Genomic DNA, 19,458 nt, shown 5'->3' with positions numbered 1-19,458 from the left:
ACCTCAGGTTAAGTACTTAATTCATTCTGGAGGTCCGTTCTTAACCTGAAACTGTTCTTAACCTGAAGCACTACTTTAGCTAATGGGGCCTGCACTGCCGGAGCACGATTTCTGTTCTCATCCTGAAGCAAAGGTCTTAACCCAAGGTAATATTTCTGGGTTAGCAGAGTCTGTAACCTGAAGCGTATGTAACCCGAGGTACCACTGTATTTAATAAATATCCCAAGTGGGACCAAGTATCTTTTAAAACGAAATGTCAGTATTTTTACCTATCGATTACAGTAGTTTAAATTTATCTATCTGACAGCACAATCCTTTACAAAAACAACTCCAAATGCGTGCAGTGGGGTTTAGGTAAGCAGGTAAAGGATTTCAATAAAAAAAAGCAGTTTTTGAACAGCCACATCATTTCAGAGAAAGGAACTGTTCTGATATGTAATTTCTGTACTCAATCAGTCCACATGTGTAGACTTCTTAAGTATTTTCACTACAATTCATGCTGTCAACATCTAGTAAGGAATTTAATGCTTTTTTTAAAGTTGCCATTTCTTTAAATCACCTGGGTCTACAGAATTAATTAATCTTCAGATTGCAATGATAAGCCTAAATTAGGCTATAGATTTTTGTTAAATTGCTTCCCATTCCCCAAACACCTATGCTGGAAAATGATTGAAAAGTTAATATGTTCCACCCAAATGAGAAATGTAGGATTCCCCCTCCTCAGCCCCTGACCTTGGAAAAGAACAACATGACCAGGCCCCAAACGTTTGGGAGGCATATAATCTCACAAGGAGTATGAACTATAGGCGGAAGATCTAAATAGGAGATTTGTTAGCATAATCATATTATCTTGAGATAGCTCAACAATAGGCACTGAATTTGTCACAAACCGTAACTGCTGCATCCTGCAAAGCAGTGAGCCTTCATGATTTATAACTAAAAACCAGGAGGGTTGGGGAGGACTTCCCAAATGCTGCCGCAATTGCCCTAGAGATGGTATGCACAACTTGCCACTTGTTCAGCCAAATTTGCTCACCAGCATGCTTGAAAACACCACAGTTTTTAGAGTCCCCGTAAGGGACGTGCGTGGTGCTGTGGGTTAAACCACAGAGCATAGGACTTGCCGATCAGAAGGTCGGTGGTTCGAATCCCCGCAATGGGGTGAGCTCCTGCCAACCTAGCAGTTCGAAAGCATGTCAAAGTGCAAGTAGATAAAATAGGTACCGCTCCAGCGGGAAGGTAAACGGCATTTCCGTGCGCTGCTCTGGTTCTCCAGAAGCAGCTTAGTCATGCTGGCCACATGACCCGGAAGCTGTACGCCGGCTCCCTCGGCCAATAAAGCGAGATGAGCGCCGCAACCCCAGAGTCGGTCACAACTGGACCTAATGGTTAGGGGTCTCTTTACCTTTACCTGTAAGGCATTAAAAAATAAGGAACCATACTGGGTTGTCCAACATGGCTGTTAAGCTGCATTTCACTTAGTGTATCACCAGTTATGGGAGCTAGAACCACCCAAAGGGCAACTCTGAGGCTGATTTCATACAGTAAACATTTCAGTAAACACATAGGTGTTTGCCATACAGCAAAGCTTTCTTTTCAAATAAACTAGAATGAGCTTCACTGCCTACCCACTACTTGTTTTTGCCCCTGCAAATGATGTGTCTCAATTGTTTTCAAGAGCTGCAGTTGCACAAACAATGTTTGTGATCTGGTCTATCCACAGTTATCATGGCAGCATTCTGACAGTGGTGTCACCAAGCATGGCAGTTGGGGGGGGGGAGGATGCTGCTCTAATATTGGGGAGTTTCATGGATGGACAGGGCCATGTACACGTGGTCATGGCTCTGAGTGTGGATGGTCAGACAATTATCTTCCAGACAAGGAAAATACATGACATATAGAGAGAGGTTAACATATAGAGAGATAAGGCTAGCAGCACTTTCAGATGTGAATCAACTTTCACAAATGAACTAACAGAAGAGCATACTAGGCTATCGGCCTTGCCTCTTCCTCCAGAGGCTGCTGTTCCGGCAAAGCTACATTTTTCCTTCTTTTTATTTTTCACTGTGGGTCTTTCAATATGTCCATGAACCTTCCCAACCTTTAGACCTTCCAGTGCTGCTGGACTACAACTCCCATCAGCCTCAGCCAGCATGGGCAATAGTCAAGGGCAATGGAAGTTGTAGTCCAAAACATTTGAAGGAACAGCAAGTTGAAAATATCGGGTAAACACTGCAGTGAGGCCTACTCACCTACACAGCACACCATTCTTGTTACCCGGTATTGATTGTTTCAGGCAGTATGACTTCCCCTGCTTTGATAAAAGTTTGCATAAACTGCAATCAGCCCACTGCCTTGTACAAATCTGAAACCTAGTAAAGTACTGGACAATGGACAATGGAAAATCCTTTTCCAGTCAGCCATTTGTCCATACCTGATGATTTTGTACTCTAATCTGTTGATATTAGTGTTTCCCAAGCATTTGACACAAGGGCCCTTCTTTTCTGGATTAGAACTCAGAGGCACACCTTTTTACACACACACACACACACACACACACACACACACACACTAGCTGTCTAGAACAGGCATGACCAGACTCAGCCCTCCAGATGTTTTGGGACTACAATTCCCATCATCCCTGTCCACTGGTCCTGTTAGCTAGGGATGATGGGAGTTGTAGTCCCAAAACATCTGGAGGGCCAAGTTTGGCCATGCCTGGTCTAGAGTGTTCAACATCCAGGAGAAATAGGAAGGCATTCTCATTGAAACTGCATTAAATCTTGGTTATATAGTCTAGTTAAACACCTTACCCCTTTTTCTCGATCTGCTATGGTTTTCTAGTACCTATGATTTTCTAGGTACTAGGGTACTTCTGGGATCCCCTCACACCTGTCAGTTGTAGGGCAGCTATACCAGGGATTCCAGGGACACTTTTACTCTATTGGTAGAGATGGATGAGGTGGAGATGTCAGTGCTGCATGGACTTTCCAAATGTGAGAGTGGTGGATGCACCCAACATGGTGGCTTAGTTTTTTCAAGGCACATGTAATGCCCTTTTCATGGCTGACTAGTTTGTCCTGGCACACAACTTGGGAATCACTAGTTTAAACTATGGTAGTCACATTTCGGTCCTATTGAAACCAATGGGGCTTATGTTAGTTGTGATTAACTTGTCACATCCCCCCGTCCCACCCAGTAGGACTGTAGTGTGACCAACTTAGTTTGGATTCAGCCCATTCATTTTATTTTCATTTCTGTATATGGTTTCAAGTATCTGTATATAAGGACAGTATCCAATGCACATGGTATATGTTCCCCTATTGTATAGTTTTGTCATGTTATTTTAAGTCTTTTCTATTGAATTTAGAGACAATTTTTTATAAAGCAAACTATAAAAAGGTTGTGAATAAAATGTCATTAACTGTATAAAAAATAATGCAACTTGCTATACAATATGTATATATTAACATTTTGTAGAGCATCCTGGATTTATGTATACAGCAACTAGATGCTTAAATATTATTTTTCCTGATAGTTTTCAGTCTCCTTTTTTTTGCTCTTGCTATATACTTTATAAAGATTTAATTCTCTCTCCTTTGTCGGCTAGCGACACCTTTCAAGTTTCTTAGGATTTATATTTGCAAATATGAACTAGGGCTTTTTTTGTACTTTCAATTGTAAAAAATAAATTGTATCTGCTGTACGAATGATACGACTTCTTGTTCAGGATGTTATATTCAGTCTTCACTGCTGAGGTTTCAAATTTATTTTCTACTCAGTTTCTAAATGATAGATCATCACTATAATCCATTGGAGGGGAAACCAGACCACAGACACAGCTTTTAAATCTTTGTCTGCTATTAAAGACTTCCAACATGCCTGCACAGCTCATTGGTTCCATGCCTAGCTCCAGGGAAGTTTTGCCTTCTGCATTTCAGAGTCTTCTGCATCAGTTTGCTATAATACAAATCTTACTAGAAAACTACTGAAGCCAAACTTGCACATAAGACTTTATGAACATTTCAAGCTGCTTTGTAATGAGTCCAATCGTTGGTCTATCTATCTCAGTTTGGTGGGCAGTAATTTTGTCAGATCTCAAATGAAAAAACACTTTCCAAGTCCTTAGATCCTTAGATCCAAGGATTCATAGGACTTTGTGCACACAAAGAACATTCTCTGCCACCATGCTATGACCTCAAAGACACATTTTTCATTACTAAGTTATAGTTGCACTTATTATGTGCATCTCTGCACTTTTCTGATAAGCAAAAATATCTTTTTTATTTCATAACTTTCTAAAATGGATCCCAAGGTGATGATAATCATAGCAACAAAAAAATATAATCTGTCACAAAACAATCAACACTAAAAGGCATCAGCTAAAAAGAAAAAAAATGAAAAAAGACCAGACACCAATATAATCCCTGCAAAATGCCTGGGCAAAGCGAATAATCGGAAACTAATACCCCAAAATATTGTAATGCCAACACCAGCCAAGCCTCCTTAGGGATTAAAATGTCATGGTGCCACCATAGAAAATGCCCTCTCCTTTGAGCAAGGGTAACATTCTTCTGCAGACAATAGGACTTGGGAAATTCCTCAGTTGAAACTGTAATACCCAGGAAGGGCCTAATACTCTACTCAATATTCACACATATTTTGATAAAACAAAACAAATTCCTTCCAGTAGCACCTTAAAGACCAACTAAGTCAGTTCTTGGTATGAGCTTTCGTGTGCATGCACACTTCTTCAGATACACTGAAACAGAAGTTTCCAGACCCTTCTACAGGGTAGAAGATACACTTCTGTTTCAGTGTATCTGAAGAAGTGTGCATGCACACGAAAGCTCATACCAAGAACTGACTTAGTTGGTCTTTAAGGTGCTACTGGAAGGAATTTGTTTTGTTTTGACTATGGCAGACCAACACGGCTACCTATCTGTAACATATTTTGATGCTACTAGTAAGGAGAATTGGTTCACATAATCTTTCCCCTCACTTCACATTACCAACACAAGGTCCACTTTCTCCTCACATGTGCCTGTGATTCACTTGATGACTTCATCACCAAGTGAGGAATGAGCCATCACAGATAAAACACCATCAATACAATTTGTTTACCACTTCACACCAATAAAATGCTTTTCAAAGGCATCAGTCCACACATCAAATGAGAGGTACATGCATGTCTAAAAAGAACCAAGGGTAAATATAGCATGCAGACCAAGTAATGAAATATATGGCCATGATCATGGAGCTGAGAAAAATACCCATGCAATTATGGGATCTCCTGCCCGTTTTTATCCAATCCACATGTTTCAGAAGAATATTCATAGGTATTTTTATGTTTGCATATTGCTCTTTTATATCACATTTTCCCCATCTCTAACTGCATTTTCTCTTAGCATGTCCACCAATCTACCTGTGTCAACAGCAGACAGGATAATGACAAGGAAATTGTATATCATTTGCATGAAACAAAGTCTGCTTTTCTATCTGGAGAAGTGATTTCGTAGAACTATATATCAGTGCACAAAATAAGAATTTCAGCCTTTCAGTCATTGCATGAAATTAGACCATGCTATCTTCTTTTGTGCAACTGATTTGCCCCCACTTACTCCCACCCCATGCCAAAAGAGCATTTTAATTTAGTCACACAACTCTACATCAGCCTTTAGGGTGTGCAGTAAAGGTTTAAAATTTAGGTCTAAGCACTATTGCAATTTGCAAACGCTTATTGGTAAACATTCGAGCCATTTTGAAATGAGTATTGGATAAAGAAATGTAATAGTCTCAGCCCCAGGAAGTATGCCTAATGGCCAAGGATGGTGGGAGTTGTAGTTCAGCAACAACTGGAAGGCCAGAGGTTCCCCACACTTGACCTAGAGCAAGTTTTTAGGTAAATTTGGGTGGTCTGGCTGTGGTGTGTTGAAATTTTGGTGGATTTTCTAATAACGCTTTCTCCCACCTCTAACTAAGATGTGTGAATAGCTGAAAAAGCAGCATAGGTGCCCCTCCACCTAATTTTATTGCACTGTATTAATATATTAGGTGGAAACCTTCAAATAAACTCAGAAGTAAGTCCAACTGAATTCCACGAGGCTTACTCCTAGGGAAGTGGTGTCAGGATTGCAGTTGACCTGACAAAACGATCAGATCATGATGCTTTTCAGGACACAGAGAGGTACTGATGAAATTGTTGTAGCCATCCTGAGCCCACAGCATAGGGCCGGGGTAGGCAACCTAAGGTCCGCGGGCCGGATGCGGCCCAATCGCCTTCTCAATCCGGCCCGCGGACAGTCCGGGAATCAGTGTGTTGAGTACATGAGTAGAATGTGTCCTTTTATTTAAAATGCATCTCTGGTTTATTTGTGGGGCCTGCTTGGTGTTTTTACAAGAGTAGAATGTGTGCTTTTATTTAAAATGCATCTCTGGGTTATTTGTGGGGCCTGCTTGGTGTTTTTACAAGAGTAGAATGTGTGCTTTTATTTATAATGCATCTCTGGGTTATTTGTGGGGCATAGGAATTCATTCATTCCCCCCCCCCAAAAAAAATAGTCCAGCCCCCTACATGGTCTGAGGGATGGTGGACCGGCCCATGGCTGAAAAAGGTTGCTGACCCCTGGTATAGGGTACGATATAAATATAAATAAATAAATGAGGATGGGAAAATTCGCAAAGGTATTGAATCCCCCCCCCAACCACCTGCCTTTCTGTAAGCAGCAACTCTGTGGTGACAGAGAAGAAAGGATTCCCTGACACAATGCGGTGTGACACTCACATTAATAGCATCAGCCTTCAGATATCTCAGGCACCAGAAAGATTAATTACCCACAAAGATTTGAGAAACAAACACCTACTGGAATATTATTTTTTTCGCAGCAAGTCAAAGCTGCCCGTCCTTGCTTCATTAAAAGGCATACAGAACTTGTACTTGGGGAATCTAAACATTTTTAAAATTCTCTTGCTGCGATGCCACACTGTGAGGTGCTGTATCAACGTACATTTCCCCATCATTTTTCATTATCAGGCGGAGTTATGAAGCTTAACGCACATGATGGATTTGATATGACAGATGCGTCATCAGGACCACCTGAACACAGCTTCTCAAAAACTAGAAGCCTGCTTCGTATTTTTATTTTGAAGCTCACTTTAAAAAAAAAAATCTTCTTAAAATGAAGATTAAAAAACATCTTCCGAGCTATTGATGCTCAACCTATTAGATTGCTGGTACTGGTAAGTTGAAAGCATGAAACTTAATCTGAGCTAGGGCTCACCGGGACATATTCCTAAAATGTATTTTTCAATGTCACAACCCCAGAACCTATTTTTCAATGCCAAGATTCAGCCCTCAAACATGTCAAGTAATATTAAAGAGCCTTGAACAGGTAGAGAGAGAGTTTTCATCAACACTGAGTAATCACAATCAGCCGCACACATGTGGAATGAGGAGAGAGATGTCAGAGTACAATTTCCAGGCTGGTTTGAGGCTCAGGACCCATTATTATTATTATTATTATTATTATCATTATCATTATCATTATCATTATCATTATAAAGTAAGCCAGGTGAAAAATGCACACACCACAGCCCAATAGCTTTAGCCCTTTTTGCATCTTTTAAAACTGTGGTGTAGGCTCAATGTGTGGAGAGAGAAGGGGAATCCTACCCAATGTGAACTGAATCAAATGTTAAAGACTGGAAAACGTTTATTGAATATATGGAAAATAATTGTGTACAACTGAAACTGCTGGCAGCATTAAGATAAATTCAACAGTGTAAGTTTTGGTGGATGCAATAATGGAATACTGAATGGTATAGTTTTTGTAAAATATGCAGGGATTTATGATACATAAAATGAACTATGGAAAAAGAAGAAGGGAAGTCATAGATATCTTAAGGAGTAGAATGAGTATTTTAAATTGTAAAACTCTCTCTCTCTGTGTGTGTATGTGTGTGTGTATAAGAGAGAAAACTGAATAAAATTTCTCCCACATCCCTATCTGAAGGTCTGAACAGGTGGCAATGCTAAGCCAATCATTTCAGCTGAGGTTTTCTCATGGCATCAGGTTTGGCACAGTGCTAGAATAAAGTAAACCTAATGCTATGTGTCTGGTTGTGTGAACCATCTGTATGAACTGAGGATATTTTCCAATCTTTGGGACAATGCATGGAGGTCAGGGATGCAGGTGAACAGAATCACCCTCCATTGAGCCTACCTCTTTTTTTCTTTTCTTTTTTGAGTGTGTGATAATTGTTCTGTTACACGATGCAGTTTATGGCTGAAATACCTACTGTTTTTGAAGTTAATTCAGTCAGACTTTTTTCAGAGTATAGTACTTAATAAGGGGTTACTTATTTAAGAGCGTAGGGAGAGTCCTGATGGATGTGGCCAATGGTCTGTCCAGACCAGCATCCAATTTCTCATACTGGTCAACCAGCTGACTATAGGGAACCCACAAGCAAGTCACAATTGCAATAGCTCTCTTCCATCTTTTTCCCAGAAGCTGGTAGTCGGTAGCGTACTGCCTCTAAACTAGAGAAAGCCGAAATAAACTGAAATAAAAAATAATCATGATGTGCTCCCAAACCAGCAATCATGTCTAAAAAACCTTATATCAGCAGCTGCTACCGGTACAAAAAAAAGTCCATGGTCTTGCAAACCAATAATAATGTGCTGCGACTTGTGGGTTGTAACCAATGTTATTTCTACCCAAATAGAACTTTGAAATGAATGGACATGGATTAGTTCTCTTAATTTCAATGGGTCTACTCTGAAGGAAACTTAGTTTGGCATGACCTTGTCTACATTCAGGCATGGGGTTTATTGCGCAGTTTAAATGCTACCGCTTCTGTCTCAGTTTCTACAATTCCTTTTATACTGCAGTACCTGTTGCACTATGCCTTTTTGATCAATAGACCACCACGTCATGTTAAATTTTAAATGGTGGGAAAGAGCTCCAAATTTCATTGTATGAGCATGAAAACCATGGGGAAATTACAATGCAAAACTCCTGTGATTTGCTGACTTAACAGGTTACAAATGGATTTCTTTTTTGAGGGTGAGATTAAGATGGAAGAGAGCGCTAACTTTTGCTAGATTCCACTCGATTTCTAGAAGCTGCTTTTATGTCATGTGCAAGATCACATGAATTTGAAAAAGATAACAGGTGAGGAAATGTCAGGAAGAAAGACAGAAGAAAGTACAGTATGAATTCAGCCCTTGTTTCACAATGAAAACTTGGGAGGGTCAAAATACAGGATTAGGATTCCTCACACAAACATCACCCGACTTTGTTGTGTCTATCTGTTAAATGTGCAGAGGGTAGTAGGACCTTTTAAATATATTGTTGGGTGAAGTTTTTATTTAATTCTGTTTATTGCTGGTTTTATCTGAATTTGATGTCTTTGTTATTTTTATTTTTTAATTGTATTAGCAGAAATGAAGATGATGATGATGATGATGATGATGATGATGATGATGATGATCTTTTTTTCCTGGTTGTCAACAAACTTATAAAGACAAGAAAATGGATGCTTGAGGTGGTCTTGAAACATACATTCACACAAAGGGCATCCCCTTTGTGTGTAAAGCTGTCTTGTTTGTAAGCTGAACTGAATTTCCATCTAGTCTTCTAGCCCAGAAGAGTGCTTGGCAGAACTGGTACAAACTTTTTGTAGCGAGGAAAGCATAAGCTTGCCCAGGAAAGAGATCTATACTGATACCTTTCTGAATGAAGGCATCTTCTAGTTTGCAAGCAGAGTTTTAGCAAAATGGAAAATACAATTTTCACATTAAAATTGCAACGAAGCAAGGTTGAACATTCATTTCCCTCAGTATACCTTACTTTTTACTATATCTAAGTCACCACATGGCAATGCTGCTAAACAGAAAATTAATGTCACACATGAAATAATCCAATATGGGGCTAGTCCTATGAGATTTATTTTTTAAAAAAATAATAATAATATTTTAGCTAAATATCAGTTGGCCCATGCAAAAAAAATATTTGCCTACAATATTTTAAAACTTGGTACATCTAGGATAGTTCTAGTATAAAACTGATTTGTATAGTTAAAGCTATGGTTTTCCCAGTAGTGAGAGCTGGACCATAAAGAAGGCTGATCGCCGAAGAATTGATGCTTTTGAATTATGGTGCTGGAGGAAACTCTTGAGAGTCCCATGGACTGCAAGAAGATCAAACCTATCTATTCTGAAGGAAATCAGCCCTGAGTGCTCACTGGAAGGACAGATCCTGAAGCTGAGGTTCCAATACTTTGGCCACCTCATGAGAAGAGAAGACTCCCTGGAAAAGACCCTGATGTTGGGAAAGATTGAGGGCACAAGGAGAAGAGGACGACAGAGGACGAGGTGGTTGGATAGTGTTCTCAAAGCTACCAGCATGAGTTTGACCAAACTGCGGGAGGCAGTGGAAGACAGGAGTGCCTGGCGTGCTCTGGTCCATGGGGTCACGAAGAGTCGGACACGACTAAACGACTAAACAACAACATATATAATAAGGAATAAAGAGTGAAATGTATGGTAAAATGGGGCATCATTTAGAGCAAGGATGGTGGGGGCTGTGGCCCTCCATATGTTGTTGGGCTACTACTCCCATCATCCCTGATTATTGTCTATGCTGGCTGGAGCTGATGGGAGTTGGAGCAAAGTAAAGTGTGGAAATATAGTCTGTTAGTCCTTTGAAATATTCCCTTCTAAGTTGTGTCAAAAGTTTCCTACTACACTTAGCATATAAAGAGACTACAAATTTGGTAAATTAAAAAGGGTTTACTTACAAACCAAGGGTCAGATTCATGTGCTTTTCCATATAGCAGTAAGAAAACACAGGCAGTAAAATTTTGGTTCCAAAGTGGTTAGAGTTTCTAAATTATTTGTATAGAAACACAAAGATGGCTTGCTTTAGCCATGTGGTCAAAGCCTGGAGCATCCATCTTAGACCACCTTACCAGTAGAGTTCACATGGTGGAAAGTGGGAGAACAAAGGCTTGATAACCCTTCCTCCCAAGGAACCTCCCATGGTTATGAGGAGTGACCTAGCTACTCCTGGCAGTATAGCTTACTCTATAGTTTTAACTCATTCGTGCATTAATTACACTTAAGGATGTTGGTTTTATGAGGCTGCTTATCCCACAGGCAAAACCCCAAGGCCTTTCTTCTCCAGTCTGCTCCCCAAGCGCATTGCCCTGTCATCCATAGGGATTGTGAATCTGTCAATTTCAGTTTCTCCCAGGTTTCTCCTCACCTCCCATCAATTGTACCTCACTGCATCAGTTTGCAATTCTTTTTAAAGGCCTCTAAAACTTCATTGGCATTTTAGTCCATTTTTTCCCCCAGCGTACACATTTGTATGCAGTTTTGCCCAACACACACATTTTTGCCAACAGCATTTTTGCACAACCTTCTGTAATATAATGCATTTTTGTGCATTAAGTATCACTAATACATGCATTTGTACACAAACTGCACCGGAGCACATGCATTTTTGTACATACTCCTTGGCTGCACTGTTTCAATTTGTGTACTGTTTCAGAAAGTGTGAATTTGGTACAATTGCCTAAAATGCAAATGAAATCAGAATTCTCTTCCATCTGTACATGCAGATAAACTGAGATGGAAGTGAGATTGAAGAGAAGGGGAAAGCCAAAGTCTGTGATGCTGGTCGTATTCAGCTCAACATATGGCTCCTATTTTTATTTTTATTTTCAAGTTGCTTATCAGGACTCTAACACTAATCCATGACAGTAGATTGAAAAGAGACAAATGACAACAACTTGAGGTTTACAAATGTGACAAACAAAGAACTTCTCTTAAATGCAAAGTATGGGACAATGGATCCTTGTATAAGCTGGGTTTTGCATGATATAACATTATTCAACTCTAGTTGAAGGAATAAAACACTCAAATAAAACCAGTTAAACAATATGATTTTATAACTGTGCTATGTGGTTGTTAAACCACCCATATTATTCCACAAATCATACTCACGGCCTATTAAAATGGCTGTTTCCCCACAATGGCTTGAAAAATCACTAGACGTTAGACAACTGTAAAAATAGATCTGGCTATAATTTTATTTAAATAGGTACAGGCGCTGCCATTATAAAATAATTATAGACCTTTTGTTAATACCTCTTCAGTCTGCCATTATGAATATTAAGTGAAATACAGGTGGATGGCATAGCTTAACTTACACAATTATTAGGATCCGATCCTTTCATTTAGGAGTAGCCCTCCTAGACCGTAGAGAGGCAACTAATCAGTCAGAAAGAAAGTTAGAGATCTATAGAAATGGAATGAGACTCCATTAGTACTACTTGAGATTATAACTTACCACTGACTTAAATTTCTGCACATGGCTCAATCGTTTAAAAAAGTGACAGAATTGAGTTTTGCATCAAAACTCCCCATTATCAAATCAGGACCTGTGCTGTGCCAAAAACCAAAATACGGTAGACCCTAGTCAAATCCAACAGCATCCAGCCTGTTTTTGTTTTTCTCTTTCACAAGTTTGCTCTGAGTGGGAGATACACAGTCTCTAAGGTAGCCCCGTAGTCAAGGCCTCAGGCAGAATCAAAACAGGAGAGAGTGTGATGGATTCACAGCAAAAATAAAATATCTGTGTGTGTGTGTGTGTGTGTGTGTGTGTGAGAGAGAGAGAGAGAGAGAGAGAGAGAGAGAGAGAGAGAGAGATTACAATGTAGCCATTAAGAGAATTATTAGTTTTATTGACTATTTTACAGTTGACTTCAACTTACAGTTGACTTGCGCTATCAAAAAGAATGGGGTCATAGATTTTCAGAAGTCTTTTGTTTCTCCAAATAATTTAAGATATAGCTCAGTTACGCTGGCAGTTCCATTCAAAATCTGAGTTCAACATCTAGAATTCCAAGTTGTGTTCTTGTGGTCCCATTAGATTGCCTTATTGATTGGCCTACCATTGATTTACAGGCTGCTCTGCCTGGAGCCATGATAACACTGAGTTTGTCTTTCAGCTTTACATTCCATTTCAGCATACTCTATTCATACTCAGTGTTCTGCATCTTTAACTAGCTGTGTTCTTTTAAGTTGGGTTTCCCAAGCAGAAAACCCCAGCCCTTTTTTACGGAGACGCGACATTAACATGGATTTACAAAAGGTACATTGACAGACATTGTGTAGAATTAACTAACTCAGCATTAACAGGAAATTAACATCTGTTTCTTCTGTTCCAGTGCTTCAGTTAATGTGAGGCATGCCATGACCCGTCCATTCCGTGACTGGCAGAACTAGCCAGTTCACTTTCAATTGCCGCTTCACGGCTAGCTGCCAAAAGTTGATTCTGCCACCTCTGTTCCCTCCCAGAATCCCCTGGGAATTCTGCATGGTGTGGGAGCTTCTTTATAGTGATCCTAGTGCTAGTGCAATGCCAGACTGAGGAAATAGTTTATCCACACACACCCCAGTGTCTCTCTAGAGCACGGGTTGTCAACAAGGAGTCTGCCAGAAGTTTCAGGACTACAACTCCCATCATCTCTGTCCACTGGCCATGCTAGCTGAAACTGATGGGACTTGGAGTCCAACAATGTTTGCAAAGCACCACATTGACTCCCCCCCCCATTCTAGTACAAGTTTACACCAGTGATGTTGTGCTGCCATTGTGCAGCAGGCTGTAAGGCAACTTATAAGTCTTCCTTCCTTCCTTCCTTCCTCTTTCTGAACAAAGTAACTGCATGCTACTCTTTCCCCTCTACACTTTAGTGCCGGGTTGGAGTGTACTCTTGTGGGAGCCCACAGGATAAGTAGTTTACAAGTGCACACAACAGTCCTCATGATGTTTAATCTAGCTGTATAGAATTTGCTTTTAGTCTGTTTTTTAATGCTGGTTTTAATGTATGCGATTTCCAGGTTAGCGCCTCCGGCAATGGCAGAGCTCCTACCGATCGGAGGAACCGGCTCCGTGAAAAACAGGGTCTGACCGCCACGGCGAAGGCGGAGACCCTTAGAAATCACAGGTGGAAGAAGCCTGTGAACCTGGGATTCAGCTGGCACCTTTTGTGCCCCCCTACTCGCGGGGAGACCCGGTATCGGGAATCCAGAGCGACGTGGGGTGAGCGGCACGGTGCTTTGAATCGACCGCTTCTTTCACAGAGCGAAGCCGCATTGCTGCTGTTGGAGAGCGCTGACTTTTTCCTGTGGACAATTGGATTTTAAACAACAACCCATGAGTAGAACGGGAAATTGAGCTTTTAAATAATTTAATTTGGCAACGAACGGGGAAGGTTCAAACAGGAAGTCCACCTTCCCTTTCTGTAAACAGACTGAAGCAAAGAAGTTGTTAACTAAGGTCTTGGAAAGTCTTACGTAAAGGATTAAAACTCCACTGATTGAAACTATTACCCCCCTTGGAAGCAGGGGAAGCCTGCAGGAGAAGGTGAAAAATTAAAAATTGAAGCACCACGTCTCTGAACCTGGGAACGGTTTCCAAAAAGTCCATCGACGGTAAACAGGTCAAATTTGACAGCTAGCTTTAAAAGAAAGACATTGTTTCCATTGTCTGCTTCTGCGCTTAAAAAGAAGAAAAGGTAACTGGAAACTGTTACTAATTTACTTTTGGAATTGTGCTGGAAAGGATTGACAAATGGAGACTGTCTTCCTCTAGAGGGAGTTTTGGGACATTGTTACAAGAGTGCAGCTGGGAAATTGGCTTTAAGATAAAGACTGTGAGAAACCAGCTTTGACCTTGAACATCTTAAGAATGTCAGCTAAGGAAGAAGTAGTGTCTGTATTGAACAGGACAATTTATCTGTTGGGAAAGCTGCATAAACAGATAGATGTCATGGCTACCAATATTGATATTTTGGGAACAAAAGTGGGCATCAGCATAGAAGTCGACAAGAACCCGGCACAGGAATCTTTCTTAACTGAACAAATTGATGAATCAGAGAAGGAGAAAGTTGCTGTTGTTGAGTATAAAGCAATACAAGGGGGACCCTTAACCTTACAGAGGCAAATGGAGGATTACAAGTTGAGGCCTTATATGACTGTAATTAGGAGAAGCCAGTCTTTGAAGATGGGAAGCTGGCCTGATCTGGAAAAGGAAAGGTGGAGAGATCCCCTTATGCAGGGATCAAATAACTTTTGGGATATGAATTTGAGCCAGGAGGAGATTGGAGTTTTGGGGGCCTTTGGACTTGGAAGAATTGTGAAACAAGATTTGGAATACTTTATGGGCCCTAGCCTTAACTATGGAAATCTGGCAGACTTGTTAAGAAGGAATATAAGCATTGTTGGGTTGGAGCTCCCCCGAGATCTGTTTTTTAGCACCAAAGATTATCAAGAAGATCGGCAGAAGGGACGTCAAGAAGAGTTAAGAGCCTCGGATATAAGATCTCCAGGTTGATGGACTGTTGGAGGTTGATGGAATTGACGGCAGGGGCCGAGACCGGGGAGGGGAGACGGTAGAAGAAAATTGGGAATTTAAAGTGTATATATATATAGAATTTAAAAAATTTAATGAGAGATGGAAAAATCGCGGAATGAATTTTTTATGACCCTAGGGGAAATGTCTTAAGAGATCAAGTTCAAATATATTAGTTTTAATGAGAAATAAGATTAAATAAAGTAAAAATGGATGGTTAATTGGTGAAAGAAGAGAATGTAAAATTACAGTATATTAAGATAAATTATTAGGATAAAAACAAAGATGAAGGATTTGCTGAAATATCCAATTGAACTAGAATACAAAGAGGGGAGGTGTGAGGAGGTCAAGGAAATAAGCTAAAGAAAGAAAGTTATGTAAAGGTTTGATTTGTTCTTTTTTCAATTGTATTTTTTTTCCTTTTTTCTGTTTTCCTTTTTATTTTATTTTTTCTTGGATGTGACTGGTTTTTATGTATTGTTTTGTTTTCTTTTTTGTTTAATTGGGTGTGTTTTTTGATTTTTTTTATCCATGTAACTTTTAAAATCTTAATAAAAATCTATTAAAAAATAATAATAATGTATGCATGCGTTTGCTTAAAATATTGTAAATCATTTGAATTGCCATGGCAAAAAGGCAATGAATACATAGAATCATAGAGTTGGAAGAGACCACAAGGGCCATCGAGTCCAACCCCCTGCCAAGCAGGAAACACCATTTAATTAGCTAAGAATAATAACAACAATACTTTACAAGAAGAAGCAGCGGCTGTAATATTTATCAGGGGTGTGTGATTTGGGGAAGGTTCTCATATTTCTGGGTCAGTCAATGCCATTAACAAAGCATCTCACAGCAAATCAAGGATTCCCTAAGCTTCTGTGTTGGATTGTGGCCTTGACTGGCTAAAACATATGTGGCAATGTTGTTTTTCTTTCTTTCTGAGAAAGGAAGCCAGACTGACTGAGGAAACCAACAGAGCTTGAGAAGAGAGAGGATGGTGAGATGGGAACCCTTTTGTTTTGATGGGCAGGTTTGGCTGTTAATCACTTTGAATTATTTCCCCAGGGTATTCCATTCAGTGTTTTAGGGGAGGGATCAAAATCTGTGTTTTGTTTTTCATGTGGGTCCATGCCAACGGATAGAAAACCTCGCGACCCCCAGATGTTATTGGATTACACCTCCCGTCATCCCGGACCATTTGCCAAGTTGGCTGGAGATGATGGAAAGTAGAGTTTTCTATCCCTGATCTCTGCCTTCCCTTATACATATCAATGAAGATATGTATGGTTGGTTGTCTGTGGTTGGCTGCAGTGGGGTTTGTTTGCATTTGTGATGGGGAGACGACTTGTTGGATCAGGTAAGCCAGATTGATTCATATGCTGTCGGTGGATTCTTGTTGTCTTGTTAGATTGTGTATATGATAAAGCAGAGCCATACTGGGGTGAAGGTGTCCTCTTCTATTTGTCCCCATGACATTTTCAGTTTATTGGTTAGCTTTTCTAGTAAGGCCGTTTGCCATACAATTTGATACCATTGATTCATGTTTACTCCTGACAGGTCTCTCCAGTGTCTGGCTATAAGGCTTCTGGCTGCTGAGAGTAGGTGGGTTATAAGCTCTGTATAATGTGAGTGGTCATTATGATCTTGGAAGATGTCTAGTAGGGCCAGTTCTGGGGTGAGTTCTAATACCTGTTATTTTGCATATCTCTTACAGGACTGCTGTCCAGAAGAGGTGGATTTTAGGAAATTCCCACCACATGTGGAAGTATGTGCCTGTGAAGGTGCAGCCTTGGTGAGAAGTTGAGAGAAACCAAAATTGTCAGATCTGGCCATCTTTTTTTTTACTAAGCTTTGTTTGTACTGTGGCTTCATAGTGAATTGTGTCCTATCTTTGAGCCTGAGACAGAAAAATAAAGGGCTGGTTCACTACCCAAGTTTGTTTGCACCATCGCTTCAAAGTGCATCTTGTCCTGTCAGAAGAATTTGCATTTCTTTTCCCAGCATAGTCTTCCTATTTAATCCTAGCATCTGTTCCTGTCTGATTTGGAATTCTTCTAGTTGCTTGTGTTGGGGGGCGGGGAATAAAAGTTATTTTTTCAAAAGACTGCTTAATGCAATTTTACAGTAGATATGCGAGGCACAGGTCATAGACCACATTATGTGTTAATGGGAGATTTAATTTTGGAAGCTGTAGGCATGGGGGAATGGAATTAAATGAGAATGTCATTGGTTCAGAAATGCAGACAAGGGAGAGGGAGAGAGTAAGAACAAACACCTGGCTTCATCTGGAGAGAGAGAGAGAGAGAGAGAGAGAGAGAGAGAGAGAGAGAGAGAGAGAGAAATGCATCATTCAGTCTGTTGTGTGCTGCCGTATTCAAAAGAGTGGTTATTTTGTTTGAAATTCAGAATGACAGCTCTGAGAGAAATATTCCCAGCAGCAATTCTGCCTGCACATGAACCTTCTTTTTCTTTTAAGAAAGAAACCTTCCTTCAGAAAATGCTATGTCATTTAAGACCAGGGCACTGCAGGGAGCCAGCTTTCTGGAAGAGGACATATCAAGAAACTTGTTTATGTATCCTACAGTATAAAAAACACACACACTGGCCTTGAGCCAGAGATCCTGGAACATAACAGCAACCTATACACACACAGAGTCAGTGAGCACTGAGCATGAGAATCTATTGATACTTTCAACTCTGACCTACTGGGAAAGAGATGCCATATGGGGAATTTCTAGAATCCGTCTTCGTTCTCCAAAGAATCCATCTTCGTTCTTGAACGGCAGAATCTGCCTCCTTCACACTGAAATCGAGGCGTGAAATAATTAAATGGAATAAAGGGTCTTGTCTTTATTAACTACAAGTCGGCAGCAGAAAATAAGAAATGTACTTGACAGTGTGGGCAGTGAGATTGGGGAGCCACCTGAAGGAAAGACTATGTGGCTCCAGGCATTGCCCAACCAATTGGCTGGGCCATGTCTTCGGATCACCTGCTCGTAAGACTGAACTGAGGGAGTGCTGAGATTCACCCCACTCCTGACGGCTGGCGTTCAATGAGGTAGTGATAAATTCATGGAGAATAAGGCTATCAGTGGCTACAAGCCACCATGGCTATGTTCTACCACTGTAGTCAGAGATGACACACTTCTGAACACCAGTTGCTGGGAACCACATGAGGGGAGAGGTGCTATTGTGCTGAGGTCCTGCCTTCTCATAGGAATCTGGTTGGTCACTGTAAGAAAAGGATGTTGGGCTTGATGGATCTTTTGGCCTGATCTAGCATGCTCTTCTTATGTTCGTAGAATTATTATTATTATTTATAGCAATAATATAGCAAAAGACAGGCTGAGGCTCAAAATGTTACTGGAATAGATAGAGGAGTAAATGCGAATGATTGGGATAATGTCATAAATAAATAATTTTAAAATAAAAAATGTTTAATTAACGCTCCTCATATATCACAGCACCATTTTGAGAGTTCCCCTGCACAGGCTGCGCAAAGAAGTTGATTATTCCTTCTATTTCCCAATATTTAGGATGTGTAAATATTGTTACACGCCACCCCAATCTCCTAGCGGTATGAGATTCCAGCGGTTCCAGGAATTTACCCAGCGTTCGGTTTCCTCAGAATGAAGGACAGCAGAGACTGTGGTGTCTTTATGACATATGGTTTATTTACACATAAGGTAAAAGGTAAAGGTAAAGGACCCCTGGACGGTTAACTGCTTCTGGCACAACGGAATACTGTGATGGAAGCCAGAGCACACAGAAACACTGTTTACCTTCTCACCGCAGTGGTACTTCCGACCTTCCAATTGGCAAGCCCAAGAGGCTCAGTGGTACCTGAGCCTACCATGGAAGGGCTCACAACAACACCCCAAAAGGTCTTGCTTCTCCCACGGTCACAACCTTGGATTCAAGCAGAAATCAAGCATGGCTCTGACTCTCTGTCTTCTGCCTGCTTCTAGCCCATCTCACCCTCTGTTGTCCTTTTCACTACCAGTAAGGCAAGGGATGGGTCCCACTCATTTGTTCT

At 40.5% G+C, this 19,458-nt stretch overlaps 1 protein-coding gene and 1 long non-coding RNA gene across 2 annotated transcripts in view; one reads left to right on the top strand and one right to left on the bottom strand.

Moving 5' to 3' along the window:
- LOC309335933 overlaps positions 1 to 2,009 on the bottom strand; it is a 771,786-nt gene extending 769,777 nt beyond the window's left edge. Inside the window, exon 1 of the long non-coding RNA XR_014153809.1 lies at positions 178 to 2,009. This is a non-coding gene — a long non-coding RNA (uncharacterized lncRNA). The remainder of the gene's footprint in view (positions 1 to 177) is intronic.
- ZNF804A (zinc finger protein 804A) overlaps positions 1 to 19,458 on the top strand; it is a 254,590-nt gene that overhangs the window by 215,711 nt on the left and 19,421 nt on the right. The window lies entirely within an intron of this gene.

This window comes from Podarcis erhardii (genome assembly GCF_964252035.2).
Source record: "Podarcis erhardii genome assembly, chromosome: 1".
Classification (NCBI taxonomy): Eukaryota; Metazoa; Chordata; class Lepidosauria; order Squamata; family Lacertidae; genus Podarcis; species Podarcis erhardii.
The sequence above is the reverse complement of the archived record's forward strand: the minus strand, read 5'-3'. Positions and strand labels throughout refer to the sequence as shown.